The 20728-nt window shown below is 40.1% G+C and overlaps 1 protein-coding gene across 8 annotated transcripts in view; it reads right to left on the bottom strand.

Moving 5' to 3' along the window:
* Positions 1-315: 315 nt before the first annotated feature.
* AUH (AU RNA binding methylglutaconyl-CoA hydratase) overlaps positions 316-20728 on the bottom strand; it is a 149514-nt gene continuing 129101 nt past the window's right edge. The window contains exons 13-18 of one of the 8 annotated variants that reach the window (XR_015281089.1): positions 11455-11554; positions 7846-7931; positions 6180-6293; positions 5237-5301; positions 3637-3953; positions 316-683 (exon numbers count right to left, since the gene is read on the bottom strand). The gene's annotated coding sequence lies outside the window, so the exon portion shown is untranslated. Of the gene's footprint in view, positions 684-3636; positions 6294-7845; positions 7932-11454; positions 11555-20728 lie in introns of all 8 variants that reach the window. The other 7 variants (XR_015281088.1, XR_015281091.1, XR_015281087.1 and 4 more) reach the window with 7 other exon arrangements.

Raw genomic sequence — 20728 nt, 5'->3', positions numbered from 1 at the left:
GACAATGGATTTGTTTTGAGTGGAGGCATGGGCAATTCGCCTACTGTTACAAAACACGACAGAAAACTGGGAGCAAATGCAACTTTTGGCTTCCCAATACAATACTGTATCCGACAAGCCACGTCAGGCTGTTTTACTTAAATGGTTTTTAACTGAATTTATTATTAACCAGAATGAATTCTATAACAAGATGGGAATAGTAGCCAGCAGCCAGCTGTGGCAGACCACACAGCCTTCCTGTTACATGTTTCAGCCTGGCTGCTGCTCATCCCTCTGAGGACACAGACCACAGCACAGGTTTGATCACACAGGTTGCATTATCAGCTCTTCTCTTTATTAATACCTTGGTTTTGTCACCTGCCACCAGAGACTCAGGACCGGTCTTTTAAGTATGTCATGTAAATCAGATTTTACAAAAATCACACTCCCCAGGGTGAAACTGACTGGTTTATCTGCCAAATCACTCTGCAACCTGGACTTCAAAAGGAAAGGCAGCAGGGTAAGTTAAATCCATACATGATCCTGAGTGGACACTGCTCAGACATCTTTGTTACACAGACTTCAAGGCTACAATACACAGCTTTATACCTGAACTGGAACCAGAGTGGGCAAAGTAGTTCTTCTATCTCTCCCACGGTAAAGATAGTGTAAAACTTTCAGCAGCATCCTCTGAACTAGCTGTCCTGAGAAATGCAAACATAATGCATTACATGACAATTAGAGACACATGAGGTATCACACTTAATATTAATTTTTCTCAGAGTACACTTCTACCCATATCAGGAGATCACACTGTTATCTGCAGCAAGAGCTTTTCTTAACTGATGGAAAAATAATCTGATGTTGGTCAAGAGAAACACTATTTCTCTAAAGAGGAAAATGAAAATAATATATTCTTAAATGGACAAAAAGAAATCTCTGACTGGAAGAAAAAGGCAAACAAATTCTGTTCACAGCTCTGCATCTGTCAGTGATACTGGCCAACTTACCTTGAATTGTCAGCAATGTAGCTAAGAGCAAATTCTGACCAGTAACTATGTTGCATTGTATCTCACTATAAAAAGAATTACTAGCATGCAAAGTGATACCTAATCACAGCAGCATGAAAATAGCAAAGCAGGTAGGTAAGGGAGACAGGAGATACAAGGTTTTCCAGAAATAATTGTCCCTGAACAATAGAGGTTTCTCTGTGCAAAACCCTTCTAGTGGGAAGATCAGTATCTTTCAACTATTATTTTGGAAACACTACTCTTAATAGAATAAACCTATTAATATTGCCCTGGAGCACTTAAGAGACAATAAATGCATTACAGTATTTTAAGAAGAAATCATCTGTCTCCAAATTTGTATTTTCCACCCCAAAAGGAATAATATTATTGAAAATAATCAGTACAGACTTTCCTTCAGGAAAAATGATTTTTCTTCAAAGGTTTATAAAGACTAAAGAAGGCTCAAGCATCTGTGTAGTGAGCCTAGAGCCTATACAGCTAACAGAGATGCAGTAATCAGTGTCAGCATGATTCGCTCTTTCTATAAATTTGCCTGTGACATATATGGGTACAACGCAGCTGTTGTATGGTCTCAGGCAGAGTGCAAGGGAGAGTCAAGTCATATGGGTGCTAAAATGATGTCACTAAACATAGCTATCATTAAATTATTTTTAAAGCTTTAACACGGAAACATGATACTGCTTGCCAACAGTTACTGGACAGACCAGCTGGGGGGATCTACTAGCAGCATAATTCACGACACAGACATTCAAGACATTGCACACGAATCTTAAAATAAGCAAAAAGAGGGGTAGAATTCCAGAATTATTTTTAAAACCAATTTCATAACAACCCTCTCCATCATGCCAGCTACTCAGTGCTTCTGGACACTCCCTAGTAACTGCTGTGGTCTCGCTATCATGATCTCATCTTGAATTGTCATTACATAATGAGCTAAAAAATAGTATCTTGTTATCAGTGCAGAAAAATCCCTTGTATTCTAAACAGAAAAGGAACTCACAATTTATAGATACTAGTTGCTATGTTTTCTTCCATCAACTTCCTAAAAACCTACTTGCTAGTGACCTCTTGTGATTCAAATTTTCTTCTTTGCCTGTTGACAGCTGATGGGTGGCATACAAGCTAGAATGGGCCAGAGTGGAGCAAATGGCACAGCAAGAATTTCTACAGCAGCAACACATGTGGCACATTTAGCAAGGAAACTCAGAGCACAGGTCATGCTGCACCAGCATACAGGATGAGCTTTAGTAGGTGACAGGACTCCAGAGCAGAAGGTTTTCCTTGCAACAACTACCATTACCTGGAGCTACTATGATGTTGTATTGTGAGAACACTACTTAAGAAATAAAGCTTTTTTTTTTTTTTTTTTTTTAAAGTGATAATAATCATGTTTACACATTCTCACACTACAGACTTCTACTTAATGAGCTAATATATTCCTCAAGTTATGCAACACTCCCATAAGATTTTTCAGATTACAAATGGATTTTTTTCAATATGGATTTTGGCACCATATTGGTATGTAGCCTGAAATTATCAACCGACCTGCATTAATTCAGAACTTCTGAAAAGTCATTATGCAACATAGCAACAGAGGTACAGGAGCAGAGGTTAGTCATTACCATGGCCCTAAGTGAAGTGACAGCACTAAAACCACATTAGGGAAAAATTTCAAAAGGCTACACCTACAGTGTCTAAGTAAAGAATGTAAATGAAGTGTTAATTGAAAGTCAGAGAAGTAGCAAGTTATGAAAATAAGATAGTAAGATTTACAGAGGAAAGAGAGACTGCTGATTGAAGAGAAATTATTTATAAGGCAAACTGCTGTAATTTGGATAAAAACTCTCCAGAAGACAATTTGATATTACCTTACTTATGTTGAATTAAACACCATGAGAGATAATTATTGAAGATGCTAAATCCAAACACTGGAGAACTCACCAGGGAAGACTGACCATGCCTGACATTTAGGATTAAATGGCATGAGGTTGCGCTGTTCTTTTCATTTGCCCTCTGTACTACTCCATTACTGCCTGCTGGTGATATGCTCAGAAGGAAACCTGAGCTGCCCTCAACAGTAATGAAGTGCCATTGTGTTGCAACAGCATGCTTAACTTACATGTTTCAGTGTTATTTTTGACAGCCATGTGAAAAAAACCCAAAAATGTGTGTGTGTGTGTGCATGAGTACATTAAATTCAATTCACATGAGCAGCAGGCATAATTCTTTCCCAGAAATGAGTATAGTATCAAGGCTTAAGTTTTCTAAAAAACTTAAGTTTTCTGTTTTTTCCTATCTGATGCTTATTTGGGCAAAGAGAAATCTGCTTGTCCTACGGGGAGACACAGCAGCAGCTTGCAGTAGTACATCTGCCTTCCCTCCCAGCCCAACCTTGAGCATTTTCCCAGTGCTACTGCATTCCTATATATAAATTCATCACGGTACTGGAAGCAAATCTCAGTCCTTGCCTCATGCCTTCTCTATCCCAGGACCCAGATCTATCCCAGTCTATGATGGATCACCAGGCTTCAACACAGAGCTTGAGTGGTGCAGCAGGACTGAAACAGTGCTTGTATGTAAGGGTAATGCCATTTCTAATGCAAATATAAGGTGTTTGCAAACCCACCTGCATCAATGCTGAGAAACCCAAGCTGCTGATAAGCTTTCATCCAGGCAGTGTAGCATCTGAAGAGAAGTGTCTCCCACAATTACTCCTCCCCATGGTCTCAGAGTGTCCTTCACATGATGGATAAGTCAGGAAAGAAGAGCAGGATGAAAAATATCTAGCTGCCATATTTATGGCAGGTGAGATCAGGATACTATGGACAACTCCAAGTTAGCTTCAAACAAAACCATCTCAGGTATCAGGCTGCTTTGGTCCATACCACCTGGAGCTCTCTGCAGACTACTTTGCAATCCTTCTTCAGCAGCATGGCCTCATTTCTGGCAGAAACAAAACAACTATTAGTGGCATTTGGCAAACAAAACAAGTGGCATTTGGAAGATATTTTCCTTGTCATGGCAACACATACAACCTTTGTGGATGGCAAGAGATTGCTGGGCTTGAACAGGCAAGGCTCTTCTCTTGCAATAATAACAGATGACAATTTAAAAGACCCAAAGAGCAACATTAAAGAGTAAGAATGGGGAACAGTGATGAGGTTCCCTTGAGGGAGGAGAATATTTGGCATGGCTATGACATATGGTGAGTGCAGATCTGTGTAAGTTGCTGGCCATATTGGCCAGGACCAAGGCAGTGATTGTCCTCTTATCCTCAACACTGATGAGGCCACACCTGGAATCCTGTGCTCAGTTTTGAACCACTGACTACAAGAAGGACATTGAGATGCTGAAGATTGTCTAGAAGGGCAATTGAGCTGAAGGATCTGGAATACAAGTTCTTTGAGGAGAGGCTAAGAGAGCTCGGTTGTTTAGCCTGGAGAAAAGGAGGCCCAGGGGAGACTTTATGCTGTCTACATCTGCCTAAAAGGAGATTGTGGCAAGGTGGGGCTTGGCCTCTTTCACAGATTATAAGTGGCAGAATGAGACGAAATAGTTTCAAGTTGCCCCTCAGTTTGGGGAGGAATTGGATATGGGAAAAAATGTCTTCAGCAGAAGGGCTGAAGTTGGAACTGGCTTTCCAGGGAGTGGTTAAATCACCACCATCCCTGAAGGTATTTAAAAGATGTGTAGATGTGGTGCTTAGGGGAATGATCTACTGGTGGGTTTAGCAGTATTAGCATTAAGTTTGGACTTGATGATCTTTTCCAGCCTAAATGATTAAACGATTCTAGGCCACCTAAACATCTGTAAGCTGTACCTGGTTTCTGCTGAGTCATTTGGTGCCTTTGTGCAAGTCAAAACTCTGTGAAGAAAGTGTCTCAGTTTCTTCCCTTTGAAAGCAGAATAATGTTTACTTAGCAGAGTAAACCTTAGAAACACCAAAAGACTGCCCTGCACTTTGAAGCTCACAGATACCGTTTTACAACAGACTCATTCCATTTTCTCCTCCTGCTGTTTTCCATACCAAAATGAAATTATTCCATGAACACTGAAATGAAACCTGGTTACTAATGGGGGTCAAACCTTTGTCCCTTCAGATTTCTTTGCCCAGTCACCTGTGCCCAAATCTGACTCATCAGTCCCCACTGTGTTCCTTTATGCACAAAACTGTGTGTACTGTTCCAAGGAGCCCCATGCTGACTGCTGGCAATTTCTGTACCCACCTTCCCCTCTACAGAGGTACTAACTCTGTCTCTCTTCTTCTAGACAGAAGGCAGATTCCACACACCTAGTCAAAATATAATTATTCCGACTCTTCAAATCCAGCCGAAGACTGAACAAGTTCAGAAGCTGCTTGTGAGGGCAAATAGCAGACAGACAGACTAATCATAAAGGAAGATTGCATAAGCATCATTTTCTTATGAAACCAAGCTACAGTAGAATTAGGAGATTCAACATGATGTTCCACAGGGACTATAATTCATCCACCTTATACAATTTATTATACACCAACATTTTTCATTTCACAGAGCAACACAAAATATTACACAGGAAAAAGAAGAGCTGATCCCTCATTATAGCTGTTCTAGGGGTCACAAACCTCACTATGGGTCTTGCAAGCAGATATAAAAAATTAACTACTGTACTGAATAATTTCACTTAGAGTTAAAATCTATAGAAAGGTGAATAAACAGAATCAGGATTTGGATGTATCATCAAATCACTATAAAGCTAAATTACACTATTTTAACTAACTAAAATATCAATGAATCACAGACATCTACAAGAATACTGGTCACCCTTCTAAATTTCAGTAGATACAGCATAGTCTTCCTCACAGTCATGTACAACTACCTAAATGTGGCTCCCACAGCTCAGCTCCATTCTGCGGCTGTTTTGCAGTGGTGTACGTGCTTTACATTTTGGTATTATGCACACTTCACTTTATAACATGTGAGCTTTCTGCTTAATTTAAGTTCCTCATTCCATTTGTGGTTGCCATCAAAGTATTTAACCTTGTTTATAACTCACAGAACTGAAGAGTTACCTCAACAATATTGAAGCCTATGCCTTCCTGATGACCTGCATCCAGCCATTTTAAATCAACAAACATGTCTTTTTCCTGACCCTTTTGAGCTTTTGTTCAAAAGTTTGAAGGCTGCTTACTGACAAGTGATTTGTTTCCATTAGAACATGCCTCATTCCAGCCATCCGTGACCATTTTGTACTTAGGGCTTTATAACCAGCACGTCTCAACATTCCTAAAATCCCAGTGAGGATCTGAAAATAGAATAAGAAATGAGCATTTAAATTAAAAGCAACAGCACTTGCATGAAGCTGCCAGGTTTTTATGGTAGATAGTGTCTTTTTGCCCACCCCCACTCTCTCTACTCCCCCTTTTTCTCAGGGTTGTAAGCTATGTTTTCCATAATATTTTGCAATGCCACCTAGGGTTACATTTACTCTATTTATAGGGGCCTGTTTCAGAGTGAAACAGGTGTCAGATTGAATGAAGCTGTTGTCAGCATACAAGTCCTCTTGGGGAGGGGATGGGAGGTTTACTACTTTCTGTACTTGGGGAATTTACAGTCTGATCGCTAATCTCTCTGCAGGGCTCAGTAGGAGGAGGGGGGGAAAGCAGGAAAACAGTGGAAGGGAAGGTTAGCTTTCTGCTGGAGCTATGCACTGCTGCCTCTACCCCAGATCCATGCAACCAGACCTTTGCTTTTTTTCATGTGCTGAAACTGATCTGAGTGTTTGTAAAAGGGGCCAGATAGACAGCTTGTCCTGAGGAATGAAATCCTTCCAACAGAAATGAAACAGAGTTCAGCTGAGAATCGGGCAACTAAAGACCCCTGTCCCACCTGTATCCCACCCACTCCTTTCTGTTGATTACACCAGGGACCAGTCCCAGGGAACAAAGATCAGCATAATGTTCCATGCCTCTTCATCTCATGCCACATTTGCCATTATTGTATCCTGAATAGCAGTCCATTAACATCACAATCAGGAACACTGCAAGGACACAACCTACAGAACACTGTGCTAATAGTGTGCAGCAATAAATACCAGCATAAAGAGTCCCTGGCACACTGAGCTCAGAGTCAGACCACGAAGGCAATGCGTATGCGAAAACATGAAGGGGGTGGCATAGAAAGATGAGGTAACACTAAAAAAATAGTTTAGAGAAAAAAAGTCACAGCTCCTTGCTCACCTTCACTTTGTTTGCAGGATGACATGCTTATTGCCTAGGCAGTGATTTGTAAGACTTAAATAGAGACCACTAAGACAGCTGACACAGACCAGTAGCAGTTCATGAATTGTTGCAATTATTAATCACTACCTATACCAAAACTAAGACACCAGAACACACCAGACATGCTACAGTGGCAAGGAACAGAGTTGCTACTTTTTCAGGAACACATCCAATCTGCAATTGGAATTCAACTTGACACGCAGAGAGATGACAAAGGTAATGTGATAAAACTCAGACAACTGACATGAGGAAGAAGAATGGAACAAGAGAAAGCACGACTGGCTTTTCTTGCTGAGAACATTTAACACAGAAATGAGTGCCCTTTATGCACAGCATAGAAAGCAGGTCTTTGGGAAGCGTGGGAATAAGAATCTCACAAATGGCATCAATGTGTAGGGAGAACCTGAGAGATGTGCAGCATCAAAGCCAGATGCTGGTGTGCACCATAAAGACTAGAAGAAGAGCTGTCAGGGTGAAGATAGTGTGGAAGGACAACAGAGACCATTTGATAAGTAAGATGACACTGGTGACAATGATTTAGGGGTATCTTGGACTTACCTGGCATCACTAGTATACCTGTCTGGCCATATGATGTACATTTTTTAAGTATTCACAGGTATTCATCAGGAACTGGAAGCTAACAACTTCCATAACACCTGAAACTGAGAGGATCTTTAAATATTCCTATCTTCCAGATTTTTCTTAAATGTCGGTTAGACCACCATACAGATTTCCATTGCAAGAAAGTCATCTGTAGTTCTTGGAAAGACGTAAGTCACATAAAACTGCCATATTTATCCAAGGCGTTAAGGCAAATGGATTTACATGTGCAAATATCCCAGTTCAACATGTGTTTGTGGATTTACTGTGATTCGTCAGTCATTTATGTTAATAGGCTATACAAATAACAACTTACATTTTAAATTTAGTATTTGTACTTGGAGTTATCACTACTGTATAACTCATCATGGTATTTGTGGTTTCTTTTGTGTACTTATTTATGAACACTTGAGGTTTAAATATAATGAAAATCACAGAAATATGAAAAAATAATCACAAAAATATGAAAATCCCACTGCACAGAAATGCAGTGGGACTCTTGCAGAACTATTTAGTTTTTTTTATTAAGCAAGGAAACAAAATGAAAAAATATCACATAACTTCATGGAAAATGGGATTGGGAGAAAACACACAAATATTTAAGTACAAAAGGTTACATTTTCAGAAGAGCTCACCAGCTCCCATTCCTGAAAATGAACACCAGACCCACTGGATGCTGAGTGCTGTCAAAAATCTAACCACTTCACTGAAGAGCCTAACTGGGAGCTGAATTGTCTTTGTAATCTGATCGCATTTGGGAGATGTGGCATACCAAATTCTTTGGAAAGAACTAGATCTTATCACTGCCATTCCTGAATTAATAGAACACAGTTGATAGAGCACTTTGTGCAATATAAATAATTTTAATAATAAATTTGCATACAGAAAAAAAAAAAAAAGCAAACAAAATCTCTGAAGAATCTAAGGCGTTTTAGCAGGTTGTTCTTACATTTGATAGGGAACTTCAAAACAAGCAGCTGGATAAATCCCTGTGTGCTCAGAGACGCTGGGCACAACTTCACTGGATTTTGCCCTTTTCTAACCTCCAGGGCTTGTTTCTTCTTATGCACAAGAGCAGAGGGAAAGCGCTGGACACTGGTAAGACCGCCATGGCTCTCTTGCCTGCTGCACTATCTTCCAAAGGATGGTGCAACCGTTTCTTCTATTCCACCATCCCTAAATCTGTTGTGCCCAACTCTTCCCGCATGGCAGGATTCAGGTGTGCAGCATATCGATATGCATATATGTTTATATATATACACATGTGAAAATACAAAAACTGAGACACTGCAGACACGTTATCCAGAGGGGATTATGAAGTCATTGTTTCCACTCCCTGAAATGTGTTTGGGTCTTGAATTCAGCTATAATAATGGAAATTATTTCCAGGCAAGGTCTGCTACCAGTTTCCTGCATCCCTTTAGCTTTTGTCAGACCTCATATCTCTAAGGAAATGCCAATACCTTGAATTACAGGAAACAGAGACAATAATCACCATAGTCTTTCTTGTCATTCTTAGGTCCTTATCCCTAATATTCTTGGCAACCGATCACTTCAAAATGATCACTATCTCTATCAATCTCAGCAAATCTGCTACCTGCTAGCTGTAGCTCTTTGTTTTGCTCTAGTCTCTTAATTTTGCATTTTTTTCTCAGATCACAGTTCTTTCAATTATTTCTGCAAAACATCCTTCCTGTCTACAGCATCACACAATTATGCATTATATTTTCATTGTGTGACAGGCCTTCATTCTTGAGGGTCACCAAATCTGCATATGAAAATTCCTTGATGGCTAGAGAAGAAGCTTGTACACTTCTCCTTGTACAAGTAACAAAATAATAAAAGCATCACTGTGCAGCAGGAACATCACATTCACCTTTCAAAGGGTTTGCTACCCTTATGGAGTTAATTTACATTAACATAAATATTCCATTAGTAGAAATGTTTATCACATACTTCTCCCTCAAGAGGCATTCTGCAACAAGATTCTTCAACCACTTATGTTTAACTAATGTGTATCACATTTGAATAATATAAAAGGACAACTGAGTTAAGTGATTGAATGCCTGGAGAAAACCAGTGTTAATTTCCACTAAAAGCAAAGCACATTCCCTTCATTTTGCTGCTTAATTACTGCAGTATTTGGTCCACAAATAATAAAAAAAATGGTTCAAGAACTCTCCAATAATAGGTTACTGAAGCTTATTTTTGCCTTCCCACATATCTCTGAAAAGGATTTTTCATATGCATTATTTCTAGCCTATTCCTGTGACCCAGAGCAAGGCTGGTAAGGTTGAATACCTGCTTCCCAGTACATTGTTGATGTAATCTGATAACCTTACAGTAGCTTGGCATGGGGTGGCTTCTGCATCCCAGGCTACATTAGTGCCAAAAATCCACCCAAAGAATATGGAAAACAGTGCTCTTCTGCTCAATTCTGAGAGGATATTCTCCATGGTTCTCCAGAATTTTTCTGTATAAGCTTTATAAGTAAGCTTTAGCAATGAACTGATCCCCATGCTATTCTGCTAGTGTGACTTGCTGGCCATGTACTTTTAAAAACAGTATCAATGACTTGGTTAAGATGAAGGACATACTGTTTTATGTAAATTTCAACTCATTGGTAGCTAAAACTAACTAATAGCTGGGGAGGGGAGGGGAGTCTGAGAAGACCTTACAGAAGCCTTCAAGTGGTGGCCTACAGGAAGGCTGGAGACTTTTCACAAAGGCATTTAGTAAAAGGACATGGGGGAACTACAGCCTTAAGGTGAAGGAGGGTAGGCTGAGATTAGATATTAGGAAGAAATTCTTTACTGTGCAAGTGGTGAGGCACTGGAACAGGTTACTCTGAGAAGCTGTGGGTTATGCATCCCCAGAAATATTCAAGATCAGGCTGGACAGGCTCTGAGCAACACAGTCTAGTGGAGGGGGTCCCTGCCCATGGAAGGGAGAATTGGAACCATATGATCTTATCATCCTTTCCAACTCTAACCATTCTATGATTCTAATTAAATTTTTATTCTTGTGTATAGTGTTCATTTAAGTACACTATCATAGACAGTACCTGCATGTTTCATAGCACTTCTGTGGACCCCAGATACTTCTTATCTGCTAGCTAGGTAGCAGAAGAATACTGATTTTGCAACTGTCTTATTTTGCAGCTGCAAACATCTCTGCATTGGACAGAAAACTCAGTTTCTCTGTTGTAGGGATTACTGGTATCATTAAAATGTTGCCATAAGAACAAACAATTCTACTGGTATCAAATGTAGGATAGCACTGAAATCAAGTAAAAACTATGATGTGCGTTAATGGAAATAAAAATTATAGAAAATTATAGGGTTATTGAAAGAAAGAAGTCCTCAGTCTGATTTGGTAAAACAGAGGGCAGTAAATCAGAGTGGAGGGATTTCATCACAGTGATCAGCATTAAGCTGTTGTGGAGAACTTTTGATGGCAGTAGGGATTTCCAGAATCTAGAGAGGATGCACATCAGATTAGGAAATATGATGGTACAGCAGAGAGCTGGGGAGAAATGTGGCAAGGCTCAGAATTGCCATGGGGCAAGGAGGCCTATGCACCCACCTCTGCATCATGGACCATATTCCTCCTTTCTGGGAAAACTAACAGTGAGTTCCATGCCACAGTCACAGCATCATCCATCAGACGACAAAGAAAAACACAACTGAAACATATAACCATAAAATAAAATCAAATAACAATTCTAGAACTTAAAGAGTACGGACACTTAATACCTGTAACTGCATTCCAAATAATATACTCTGTGCAGTCAGACATTCATGGCACACTTGATCATAAAGAGCAGAGCAGTGTCAAAAAAGATGAAGCATTCCAGTTTCTTTGTAAGCAAGCCTGGTGAAGGATGCTTGTCTGATAGCTATGTGAAGGATTTATTTATTTATCAAACAATTTTTCAGCAATACACAGAGGTACACTGCTCCACTCTTCCCTAGATGGTAGGAAGCAGAAGCTACAGATGCTGAAACGACTACACAATACATATAAACATATGTGTAAACACATATACAAGTATACATATATACATGTAAAACCACCATTATCATGTGGAGTTACTCTCAGCTCTGCTCACAAAAAGTAAAACATAGAGGTACCTGACTTTCTCTTTATACATCATATACTTTGCCACTGGAGAATCACAGACTTAGGAAGAATCACCAAAGTGCCCTCCTGGAGAAAAGTATCTATGGGGAGACATCACCAAGAAGCAGCTATCTTCCTAACAGGCATATTTCTTTTTTTATTTTATAGGAGAAATATATTTTTAGCATTCTCAGTAGTACTTTCTCAAAGACAGGTTATATAAAGCGATACAACACACACACACACACACACACACACACACATAGAAGCACGCAAAAATAAAATATGAATGACTCATTGCACTTATGCAAACTAAGTTGCGTAAGCCTGTTTTTCTCAACTCTTAAAAAACCCCAAAACAGCACATACACAACCCTACAAAATGAGCTGAAATGCTCAGTTATGAAAGCTAAAATTGTTGAATAAAAGCAGAACTCCCTCAGCTTCTCAGGGTCCTTCACACCCACATCTGGTATAGTGTTTACTAATGGATAAAAATAGAAAGTTGAAACTTAACAGACCCTAACATTTATCACAGTATTTAAGAATAAAACCAGAAAACATCTGAGAAGTGGCATTCATTTCTCAGGCAAAAGAAACCTAAAGAGGGAAAGATCAACAGCTGCACTTTGAAAGGGATCCAGTTAACTCTCACTGAAATACTACTCTCTAAGTATTTAGCAAGGACAAGCTAGAAAGAAAATAATCAGCTGTACTTCTTCATTTCAACAGGTAGGTAATTTTAATGCAACCTGAAAAGAATTTAATATTTTTTAAAAATCTTGCAGAATTTCCTCTAAACCATTATATTCAACCCATTGTTGGCAGATGACATCACAGGGCTTGATTTCTTTGGACATGTACAAAATGCATTTTTCTTGAAGAAGAGCAGGTTATTTTCTTATCTGCCAGAACCAGCAGATGACAGCATGAATGGTAGAGATGGGACATGAACACATGGGTTACTGTTCTGGGGTTCAATAACCATAATCTGTCCATTTGAAAGGTATCCATGATCAGCCCATAAAGCAATAGCTGTTCTATTGCAGATCTGGAAAAGTTTGGCACACCAACTTTGAGAGCTGCCAAATCATGCTTTTGAACAGATAGGCCACAACATTTAGATAAAATAAGCCCTGAATTAAGGAAAATGTAGCATGAAATGAACCTTCTAACATATTATCAGAAGTGTGACCCAAAATAATCTAAGAGAGCTTTTGCAAATAATCCTTTTAATTGCAATAGGAACATTATTTTGGTGAATTATTCAAATCTACTGCTGATGAGAAGATGTCAGGCTAGAAAATTGTACGAGTCAGCTAACTAACTCACAGGATTCTCTTCTTCTCTGTCTTCCATACACAGTACACAAATACATAGCACAAAGTGGAGCATGCCATTGATAAGCCATTGGCCCCTATGAGCACCTGAATGTCATCAATCACAGAATGGCTTGGGTTGGAGGGACCTTAAAGAACAACTAGTTCCAACCCTCTGACATGAGCAGGGATGCCTCTTACTAGACCACATTCTTCAGAGTCTTGTCCAGCCCGGCTGTGAACACTTCAGGGATGGGGCATCCACAACTTCTCTGGAAAGCCTGTTCTAGAGTCTCACCACCCTCACAGTAGAGAATTTCTTCCTAATATCTAATCTAAACCTACTTTCTTTCAGTTAAAGCCACTCCCCCTTGTCCTGCTACTGTAGCTCCTGTAGAAGGATCCCTCTCTGGCTTTCCTGTAGGCCCCCTTCAGATACTGAAATGTTGCCGTGAGGTCTCCATGCAACTTTCTCTTCTCCAAGGTGAGAGCCTGTCTTCATAGGGAAGGTGCCATTATCAACTTTTTGGCCTCCCCCAGACTTCCTCCAGCAGCTCCAGTCCTTATCTTGGTGGCACCAGAACTGCGCACAGTGTTCCAGGTGGGTCTCACTGGAGAAGAATAGAGGGAAAGAATCACCTCCCTTGACCTGCTGTTCACACCTCTTTTGATACAGTCCAAGATGTAGCTGGTTTCATCAAACACCGCCAAGTCAGTCTCCTCCAGGCTGCTCTCAATCACTTCTTTCAATCTGTAGCTGTGTCTAGGACAGCCACAACCAGGCATTGGACCCTGCACTTTGCTTTTTTAAACTTCATGAGGTTCAGGCAGGCCCAGCTCTCAAGCTTGTCCAGGTCCCTGTGGATGACATCCCTTCCCCACCACGTGACTATATCACACAGCTCAGTGTCAAACTGGCAGACTTGCTGAGAGAGCACTCAACACCAAGTCTGTCTGACTGCTCAGAGGCTGAAGCACTGCTCAGAGAAAGGGCAGGTGGCAGACCCGAGTGTACCAGTGTCTGTGCCAATGCTGAGCAGAGCTGTAGCACCAGCACAGGCAGACCAGGAGGACCCTGGATATGATGGGAGAGAATGCTGCACTGGTAAAGGACAGCAAAGAAGGGAACAGAGAAGGGAGACTGCAGGATGGCTCAGGAGGAACCTGAGGCAGGGCAACATGAAATTTTAAAGGTGAGGCTGCTTTACAGAGGATATTGAGCAGGCACTAGAATAGGATATATGTAGGAAGAAAACTCTTAGCACATCTTGTGTTAGAAGCTGCAGCTCTATCTCAGGATTCCAGCACCTCCATTCCAGCTCTGTGACTGCAGAAAAAGCCCCTGATGGCATCCTAGCCTCACAATTGAAATTGCCTGTTTTGTTTTACATGATACATGGGACACAAGTCCTGATTCTGTGCCCACTACTTGTTACTTATTCAACATGACAGACACATAGAAAACAGAACAGAGTATATTTAGAGGAAATAAAAGCCTAGGCTTTAAGGCCACAAGCCACAGCTCAATGGTTTTGTAAGATATCTTTAGAAAAATACCATTTTCTGTGCTGTGGTAAATTAAGAGTTTCTATTTGAAGAAAATATTGATTTTTTGGACTACAGAGTTCGCAATAAAAAAAGTAATTTTGATCTTTGTCACAAGAACAATCAAAGCAACCCTGATTTTCAGATTCTCATAGAAGGCCAGACTTCAGTTTTAAACTGTTGCCAGTACATCAGCTTTGATGTACAGGTTTCCAGCACACTGGTAACCCAAAAATCTGCCTGCACTACTGCCTCAGCCACAGAGACAGACAGCATTCAGGAACCAGTTCTGTCTGCTCTGGAAGAGAGCCTAAGACAGAATCAGCAGGTCCCCTGCCTTCAAGTTAGTCTCATTTAACACTGAGAAGGTGAAGAACAACTACATTCGTGGACTCCACTAGCTTCTGGTGCTAGAGCAAAGTCTCCTTCAAAACTGAAAACTAGCCTAGGTTTGGTTTCAGGAAAGACTCCCAGGTATCACACAATGTCAGCTGCTGTACGACTCTGCCTTCTACTTTGGGTCACTGCAGGGTCAGGTTGAGCCAGGGGCAGTACACCATGCTGGGCAGCAGCAACACCAAGACAATGTTTTGCTAAAGATCTATCACTAAAAACCTGAGGAACCATATTTCAATAACAAAACCACTGCAAAATATTCCATTCTGGGGAACCAGACGGAGGCCAGTTTCTACTTTGTACTGCTGACTGCTTTAACATGCTTTAAGCAAGTTGTTACATGTATCAGAAACCTCTAGCACTGCAACACAGTTTTACATGAGTCATTTATGATACACTGTGGCCACACAGATCAGGTCCAGAAATTACATAATCTTGTTAGCTACAACAAACAAACAAACAAAATCTTTCTATTAATATAACTTAAGTGCGTAATCGCAGACAAATCCAGCTTGACTGACACTAACAATACTATTGCTGAGAAAGACACATGGAAGAGCTGAAAGAAATACGGTGACAAATCTAAGGACAGGTGACCTATCCTCAAATCTTAAATCTACCCATTTTGTCCGGTCAGAAGTCATATAAATAAACTTTCAGATCTCAAGATACTTTTTAATTCTGAGGAATAAAATAAAGCAGAAGAAAAGTTCCAGTCCTACCAAGTGGGTGGTTAATTTTATTTCCACAGTTTGTCAAGTCACATAAAGTCAAATCATGATTAAGGTTTTGCTTAATGAAAATTTTTCAGTGTTTGCATTTTCAAAGAAGGAAACATTTTGAATAACTAACACAAGCCAGAATATTGTGCATGTACAATTAATACTGTTTCAGTATATCTGGATTTCCATTCAACTGTTGTCTTTCAATAGTGTCATAGATAACTAAACCAATTTATTTCCTGCATTCGGTCTTTCAAACAACATGATAAAGGACAAAGACAAAAATGCCCTGTCAGAGAGGGCAAAATTCAGTTTTACAAGAATCTATTTTACTGAAATCTGCTAAATATATCAAGTTTGGTTTCACAACTTCCTCCTGACCAATGACAAGGAGTTCTGAATTCCGCTGGAGATGGAGAAGATTATATGCTGGTACTCCATAGTGCTTACACTGATAAATTAACTTTATTTTTAGGAAGTACAGACTCTACTTTCAGAAAGTACCACCACCACTACACCCAGATTCTATTTTTAGGGACAGGCAAGAAACAACAAATTCAAACCAGATAGTTTATGCCACTGATTCAAGTCAAAGATGGGGATTTTTCCCTGTATTCTTCACCAGTTCTTCCCAACTTCCTGATCTTCCTTCCTTCTGAGCAGTAGGATAAAGAACAGGAGTATCATTTTATTCATTGTATGACTACACGTGTGCAAAGAAGCAATGATGACTGAAGAAGGAAACGGACAACAACTCAGAAATTTTGTATTCCATATTTACTGTGGGCAAAAGGATGCTTTATCTGAAAATGACAGTCCAGCTTCCAGATTATGCATTGGGATTTTACTGAGGCTGTAATTTGAGTAAAAATGAGCTGACATCACAATTACAAATGCTAAATGTTATATGATTGGCCCAAGTCAGAAGACAGACACCATAGCTCTGAGAAAAGTAATTCTAAGTGAAGCCAAATAGCTGGAATTTAGTAAATCATACACACAAGGTCTCTGCTGTTCAAATCCAGCCAAATTAGGTAGATCAATTCCTGATCAAAAAGCATCACTGCTGGGCACCCTTCTCAAGCAGACAAGCCCAAAAGGATAATGACAGGAATTTGTTCATCCAGTCCCAGAGGTAGGGCTGTGCCACACTAGCAGAGCTGCTCTTCAAAGCTAGAATGACTCTGGTATTGCCAGCCTTGGTGTTGATGGAAGATGTTGGGCTCAGCAATTATACAGACATGTCACACATTATGGCCAAATTCACTTCCTGGTCCTAATGAGGTAGCTGAAAAGTCAGGATATGATAAGCACACAGGTACATAAATGACCACATTAATGACATATTAATGTCTATATGTAATAGAGACATTCTAAACATACATAAATGTAGTAGGTTTTGCACATGTATTTCACAGAATTACACATAACTCCTTTCTTTAATCATCACCTCAGTACACAGTGCTCACCTGAAGAATGCTTGTGCCCATTCTTTTGAAAATTTTAGTGCTATATTTAAGATATATATATATCTTAAATAAATATCTTAATTAACACTAATTAATGTTAAATGGCTTAACATTAATTCTTAATGTTAAGCCATGTCAGATATTAAAGTCACTGATACCTGCTAAGACTATCAAACACTGTCCCACAGAGCATTTATGCTGTTTAAACAGACCCTTTATGTAGAATGAAGAGGTATAAATGAGACCCATGTACCCAAGATACAGGATACTCTTCAGAGTACTGCTAGCTGCTTAAGCAATGCCACACAGCCTAGAGCTACTTGTGGAATTGCTGAGTTGCGCAGAGAGGCTGCAACTGAGGAACAATGACAACAGAAACCCATCTATAGTTTGATAAAAATTTTCTGTGAAACAGTGTTTGCTTAGCATGTAAGCACAGATGGGTCTATTTTCTGCTGTGCTACCCTAAGCCAGTAATAGAAGCCTAGTAACATACAGCTACAAACTGGCACAAGAACTATTTTCACCCTTTTTATAATCTGGGGAGTAAATTTTAGCTGTGAGTTCATCAGAATTCCAATATAAAAGGACTTGGATAACGAAAGAACAGCAATAGTTTGTGAATTCTGACTTTACAGCTACTTAATAGACACAGGCATATATGCATTGCCCCATAGACAGCTGGTATATCATGTGACATTTTTTAATATATACACCTATTATATTCTCATTTTCAAGGATGAAAACTCTGATAATACAAACGATTGTACAAAAAGGTGCCATCTATTGATAACTGAAACAGTTGACAAGTGCAGCCCTACAAGTCAGTTCAAAGAATACTGTAAGGGAAGCCTACTCAGAGAAATGATAATGAAGTGGGTATATGCTGGTACATCATATGTACTACATAAGCAAGACCTCTCTCAGCTGCTGCATCTCTAGCTCCCTTCAATCACTCATAAATTAATCCCAGCTGACTACCAGATGCAATTGCAATTTCAAGTTCATTATAAAGACTCCTCTGTTAGTAGCTCTGGGTAATTTGACCAATTCTGGAGTTTTTGGCTTCTCTCCTATCTGCAGAGGTATGCTTGTGTTTAAGGTAAGTGTAGAAAGTCAGATGAGATATACCAGGCTTGAAAGACAAACAGGTCAGTACATCAAGTTAGAACTTTGATCCACCTCTACAGAGTGAAATTATGTCCTACATGGTCAGACAGATGGAAGCCCCCTGTCTTTGTGTGGACAGTCAGTCAAAAATTGCCTTGCAGGCAGCTGAGATGTGGGGGCACCTGGGAGAAAGGGTATATGGGGACCCACAAAGTAGTAATGGATGGAGGATATAGAACAGAGGTGTGGAAAATACTAGGATGGTGCTAGCTGCCACAAAATCACGTAGGACTTTGAGTTGTGCAGTTGTATAATAATCTCTTCTGATGTATTTCACAAGAAGCCTGTGTTATGCGGAAACAAGTAAATGTGCACAAGCACAAACTATTTCCCAGCACAGCCCTGCAAAAGCAATACTTACTACTTTCCTTTGAATTAGAAAGCCTCAAGATGGCACACAGGAATTAAGACTTGTCAGCCTGGGGTATTAGTCTTTTTTGCATATGCAATGCCACAGCAAGCTCAGAAACATCTTGTGTATCCTGATTTCTAGCTTCACTTGTTAAGCTCTAGGCTGAACCAACATACCATAAAGACCCCTTTCTCAACAGACAATTCAGCTGGAGGAGAAAGACGGCAGCAGAACACACATTTACTCCCAGTTTGCCTTATGACACCTGACCAAAAAGGGACTTCCTGACCTGTGAGGGGAACTCCTCTGACTAACAGTGAAGTTTCCATTCCATCAAGCTAACTCCCCCGTTCCAGCTCAGCAGGTGAGAATTTAAGGCAGTGGAACCATGAAAGGGAGATTGTGGACCGTGTCCTCTTGGCTGCCACCCAGAGCTTGGTTTGCCCTCTGCAAAGACTCCCTTGTGCTTTCCTTGAAAGGGATAGAAGGTCCCAAGAATGGCAGAGGATAAAGAGTCCCAAGAAGGACAGAGGGATAGAAGATCCCAAGTATCATTTGTAGGAGATTCTTTGTTGGTTAGTTTTTTTGGGGTTTATTTTTTAGTTTCACGGTATTAATGTAAAATTCTGGAGAGAAGAATAAAAAGCCCTAAAAGGCACTTAGAAAAATTATTTTTCAGACCACATGCACATTTTACCTTAAAAATCTTTAGGGTCCATTGCCACAATGTGCTACATTTCTACCTGTACACCATCATTTTCACCTTCTAGCAGAGTTCCTTGTACTTTGCAGATAGTCTTTTGTATCTCATATTCCATCCCATTAGGATCATAGAATCACAAAATATGCTGAGTTGGAAGGGACCCATCAGGATCACTGAGTCCAACTTCCAGCCCTATGTAGGACAACCCAAGAATAAATCACACCATGTACCAGAAAGCGTTGTCCGAAAACATTTTGAACTCAGATAGGCTTGATGCTGTGACCACTTCTCTGGGGAGCCAGGATATTGAGAAATAAGCCCTATTCTATAAAAGAATTTGGCCTAAATGTGTATAAAAACCAGTATTTTGCAAATCCTATTTGTTCAAGCAAATTCTGACTCTCAGGTACAAGAGGGCTAGGTATCTAAGTTAAAATCCTCAGAACTAAAAAACCCAAAATGCTCAGTCCTAGTCTGGTCCATGAGCCTGAGCCCTTACAGGATTGTGTTGGATTCTGCACTCCAGAATAACTTAAAACTGTCTCAACCAAGCTGATTAGACACCTCATTCATGCCCAAGCGCTTAACACATAGCAGCCAGGTGCTCCTCCTATTAGCTCCTGAAGAGGTTGAGTCTGACACATGTCAGTATACTCCAGTCATTGGGTCAGGCTGGTGTTTAAAAGTAATAGCCACCACTTTCTTCACTTTGTTTTTCAGCACAGCTGCAAGTGATATGTGTTTTACCCTGGATATGGGATAATCATAAGTCACCGCCTCTTTTCCTGAAGTGCTGTAGGTCTTCATTTCACAGGAAAGCATCCTGAGTGGTGCCTCAGCCTAAAGGGCCGAATTTTCAAAACCATTGAAATTGCACTAGTGACCAGCAAATCATTGGTATGGGTGTGGGACATGCATGAACACATGCGGAAAAAAAGGAGCCTACATGAGAAGGAAACTGGGACACCCACCTGAGGTCAGTCAGTGAGGTATGGAAACAATCATACCAGCAGGAACAAGAACATAGGTCCTCTCACAAGTCATGAAAAAAAAAAAAAACA

The sequence above is a fragment of the Cyanistes caeruleus genome, chromosome Z, assembly GCF_971803275.1.
Source record: "Cyanistes caeruleus chromosome Z, bCyaCae1.hap1.1, whole genome shotgun sequence".
In the NCBI taxonomy this organism is placed as follows: Eukaryota; Metazoa; Chordata; class Aves; order Passeriformes; family Paridae; genus Cyanistes; species Cyanistes caeruleus.
This window is presented reverse-complemented; position numbering and strand designations above follow the sequence as displayed.